Genomic DNA, 4,996 nt, shown 5'->3' on the forward strand with positions numbered 1-4,996 from the left:
ACTGCAGACGCCCTGGTCCATGGCATCATTATTTTTCACCCATGTTATGATAGTAGCCTCATACCAGGTTGTGTGTGTCCTTGGGTCTCCCTGAATGTGTCTTTTGCTCCTGAGCTCTATTTCTTCCATGGTGGCCACAGTAATGCTCTTCAAACAAAAGTCAGATCATGTCACTCCTCTTCTCCAAAGCCTCCAATGGCTTCCCATCTCAGAATAAAAATCAAAGTAGTTATAATTGGCCTACAAGGCCGTATGTGATTCGCCTCCTGCTACTTCTCTCCTCTTTGCCCACACACTCTAGATAAACTGGCCTCCTTGTTCACCAGATAAACCAGACTTACTCCTCTGCACTTTGGCACTTGTCCCATCTACTTAGATTAGACTCTTCTTCCCATAGCCATGTGATGGCTCATTCTCTTGATCCCTTTAGAACTCTGCTCAACGGTCGTCCTATTTTAGAGGTCTGCCCTGACGGTGCTGAATAAAACAGCAACTCAGCAACCCCTGGCACACATGATCCCTTTATTATTATACCTTACCTCCTTTTCTTTTCTTTCTTTCTTTTTTTTTTGTTTTTTGTTTTTTTGTCTTTTCTAGCGTCGCGCCCGCGGCATATGGAGGTTTCCAGGCTAGGGGTCTAATCGGAGCTGTAGCCGCCGGCCTACACCAGAGCCACAGCAACACGGGATCCAAGCTGCGTCTGCGACCTATGCCACAGCTCACAGCAACGCCGGATCATTAACCCACTGAGCAAGGCCAGGGATTGGCCCTGCAACCTCATGGTTCCTAGTCAGATTTGTTAACCACTGAGCCACTACAGGAACTCCTCCTTTTCTTTTTTTAATTTTTATTTTTCCTCCTTTACTTTTCTACCTAGCACTTCTTATCACTGACATTTTAAAACTTTACTTGTTTATTGTCTCTCTTTCCCAGTAGACAGGAAGTTCTACCAGGATAAGGTCGTCATTTTGTTCTCTGCTGCATTCCCAACTCCTCAAATAATATCTGAAATATAGTAGACGCTCAATAAATATTTTTGAAATAAATTCACATAAATTGACAAGTCACGTTTAAATCCAGAAGAGTAATAACAGGATACTAAAAAGTCATATCACATAAGGAATCTTGAGGGAGGTGGAGATGTTTAACCTAGAGAAGAGAAGATTTGGGCCAACAGGATCGCTGTCTTTCAAATATGCAGGGCTGTCACATGTGGTTTCAGAGATCAGCACTTGGAGCTGACCCGCCTGAATACTTGTAGTGACAGGGAGCTCACTGCTTTTTAAAGCAACCAGTTCCATTATTGGATTGTTCTATTAGAAAGTTATATTGGTGCCTGCTTCGGCAGCACATATACTAAAATTGGAAAACGGTATGGAAAAGATCAGCATGGCCCTTGCACAAAGGTGACACACAAATTCTTGAAGCATTCCATATTTTTCATTTTTCTCTTAGTACTTATGTGAGACTGTTACTAACCCCCAGGTAGCTCTCTCTGGGCAGGGACAGGAAGAGCTCAGGTGGGTTGTGTGACAGGCTGGGGGGAAAGGAGAGGGTCCCATCTCAGGGACAGACTCATAGCCTGGTGGCACGAGGTCTGGAACCATGCGGCTTTTGGGGTGGAGCCCAAGCCTGGGCTTTGTTGCCCAGAGCAGTGGTGAGGTTGGAAATCCAGTTCACCTCAAATAGACATGCAGTGTGAGCTCGCTTGCCAAGGGCCAGCTGACCTGATGGAAGAGCTGCGAGAGCTCACAGAGTTGAAACCTGTGGAATGAAGCCAGGGAAAGAGGCCGGGGCCTGCGTGTCAGGAATCTGGCACACTGAATATTCTGTGCCCTCCAGGTTGGAGTGGCAGCTGTCATAGCACAGGATCGGGGCCCCGAATTTCCCCTCAATCTGTCACCAACTCACTACACTTGTCCCTGCCTCCTTGTCTATAAACTAGACCAGATCCCAATGCCATTCCGGCGCTGAGAATCCAGCATTTGGACAAGCCACCACGAGGGGTGTCCTTCCAAGCCTCTTTCCCTTTCCTCCCTATCTAGTTAGAGAACTTGGGGTTTGCCAATTGTTTGGATTTTTTTTTTTTCTTCCTGCAATTGTGTGTGTGTCGTTGTGGGTGAAGAAAAACAGACTGTCCAGATGGAAATGGTGAAGAGGGGAGAAGAGTTCATCTCCAAGAGCAAAGATTTGACAGCAATTTTCCTAAAGTGACTCAGGCATACCAGTAACAACTCTTGCTGCAATTTTATTTATTAATTTTTTTTTGTCTTTTTTCCTTTTCTTGAGCTGCTCCCTTGGTATATGGAGGTTCCCAGGCTAGGGGTTTAATCGGAGCTATAGGCACCGGCCTACACCAGAACCACAGCAACGCAGGATCCGAGCCGGTTCTGCGACCCACACTACAGCTCACAGCAACGCCAGATCCTTAACCCACTGAGTAAGGCCAGGGATCGAACCCAAAACCTTATGGTTCCTAGTCGGATTCGTTAACCACTGTGCCACGACAGGAACTCCTGCAATTTTATTTTTATTTTACTTGAGAAATGAAGATTTCTTCCAAACCAAAAAAAAAAGAAAGAAAGAAAGTTATACCGAATTAACATTTATTTCTCTCTGATTTCCTCTTATTCATTCATTAATTTGTTCTCTGGAGTTCCATAGACCAAATCTCATTCCCTCTTCATCTGTAACTGATGAAATGAGACGTCAGATAGTATGCTTGAGGCAATTAAAAACAAAACAAAACAAAACAAAAATAATAGGACTTTTGTTTTGCAGGAAGGAATGTTTGTGCTGAAAAATGGCAGGCTTAAAAAACATTAAGGGTTTTGTTGTTGATTGGTTGTTTTGGTGGGAAGGGGTGGCAAGATTGTGAGAGAGAAGAGGAAAGAGGGAGATGAATTGAAGGGTCAGGTGAGGAATCTTGGGGAGAAGACAGAAATGTTTAAAGGAGAATTTGATGAAGTTTCTGCTGCATGGAACATGATGAACATTTTTACCAGGCTCTCCATTAAGTAGTGAGTGAAGGATCCCTGCATTGCAGAGTCGGATCTGTTTGGAGGGATATAGAGAAGTCTGGAGAATGGTGAGTGTGCAGCAAGACTGAGGCTGCTCACAACACGGCTGTTTGATTCAAGTCCATGTACACCAGTCCTCAGGTATAGGAAGGGATATCAGAGCAAGGAGAGTTTTGGATTCCATACACTAGATATGAGAACAATAACATCTGCCAGGAAATGCAGATAATACCTGCCCTTCTTTCCTAATAAACTTGTTCAGCAGATCAATAAAATTTTTAACGAGATAACAGAATAAAAATGTTTCTGTAATGATAAAATTGTATATAAGAGGAATTGTTATCATTAAAGTAAGCAGAAGACTGGATGGAGTAACTTCCTTTCTCAAAAATCATCAAATTATTCGTTCATCTAGCCATTCGTTGTCTCACTTCTAAATCCCTGGCACTGTTCTAGATACTAAGGCTACAAAGATGAACGAGGGTGTTTTATTTCCCTAGAGGAGGAACTAGTTAACTACTATCCATTGAATTAAGTATCACTTCTTAGTGTGGCCTTCTTAACCTGGTACTCAAATGGCCCATTTCATCCCACAATTTTCCTCACATAAACTACATTCAGAGCAACCACAGGAGACCATTTACTATGCTGCAAACCTAAGGTGCACTTTCACCCTCTTTTCCTTTATGTTGTTCTATCCACCCAGAATCCACTCATTATTCATTCATTGAACAAACATGTATTGCACTCTTCCCTTGTGTTGGGTATTTTGCTGGACATCTCAGGAACATGTGGATAAATAAAGTATAATTTCTACCCTCAAAGAGCTTAGCCTAAGACGGGAAAACAAATCCTTCCCCTCCTTTTTCGAGGCATGTGGAAATTCTGGGGCCAGGGGTTGAACTCATGCCACAGGAATCACCAGAGCCATGGTAATGACAAAGCTGGATCCTTAACCTGCTGAGCCACCAGGGAACTCCCTTTCCTCTCTTTATCTAATGAAGTTCTTCTCTTCCTTCAAGGCCTAGAAGAAATGAATGGACCCTGTGTAGCTTTCCCTGACCCCTTTCCATCAGTATACAGCTTATAATTACTTTGTACCATTTTCATTCCTTCTGTATGAAAATAAGTTGTTTTGTATGCCTCTCCTTATAGACTATAAGCTCCTGACAGGGATCATGGTTTACCCATTTTTGCATCTCTGAGAGCAGTTAGCATGATGCTTTACATAAAATAGGCCCCAGCAACAGTTGATTGAATTGGAAGAAGAATAAGGTATAGAAACCTAAACCTCACATCTGGCAGGAGGCACAAATTCAAAATATACATTTGAACTGAATTAAAAGGCGGAGGAAGACAATAAGCCGTCCACTCAGAGGGAGGCTCTTAGAAATATGCTAAGGAGTCACTTGTTTAGATTTATTCCAGATTTGTTTATTTCTTGTGTAAACTTCAAACCAGCCCCCAGCAGTCTGACTACTGGGACAAGCCAAACATTCAGAAGTTGTTCCAAGAAGAAGAATGGAACTTTTGGAACTTTTATGGTAGCCCAAATGCCAGCTATCTGGACTTAGGAACTTAGAATCCTAGTTATTAGAGCTGGAAAGTATCTTAGATATTAAAAACTCTTAATAGATCTATTCCATTGGAGTGGATAAGCAATGAGATTCTGCTGTATAGCACAGGGAACTATATCCAGTCACTTGAGATGGAACGTGATGGAGGATAATGTGAGAAAAAGAATATATACATACACACACACATAAATATATGTACACACACATATATTTATATTATATTTATATGAATGACTGGGTCGCTTTGCTCTACAGTAGAAATTGACAAAACTGTAAATCTACTATAATGGAAAAAAATCATAAATAATAATAATAATAAAGAAATTAAAACTCCCTTCCAGAGGGGCACTAACTTTTTTTTTTTGCTGAACTCTGATTTCAATGTCTATTGCCTTCTTT

The 4,996-nt window shown here is 42.0% G+C and overlaps 1 non-coding gene across 1 annotated transcript; it reads left to right on the top strand.

The window, feature by feature from the left end:
• The first annotated feature begins 1,332 nt into the window (after positions 1 to 1,332).
• Positions 1,333 to 1,441, top strand: LOC125123756 (U6 spliceosomal RNA). The gene has a single exon (XR_007134141.1). It is a non-coding gene; the product is annotated as a U6 spliceosomal RNA (small nuclear RNA).
• Positions 1,442 to 4,996: the final 3,555 nt, after the last annotated feature.

This window comes from Phacochoerus africanus, chromosome 3 (genome assembly GCF_016906955.1).
Source record: "Phacochoerus africanus isolate WHEZ1 chromosome 3, ROS_Pafr_v1, whole genome shotgun sequence".
NCBI classification, from domain to species: domain Eukaryota; kingdom Metazoa; phylum Chordata; class Mammalia; order Artiodactyla; family Suidae; genus Phacochoerus; species Phacochoerus africanus.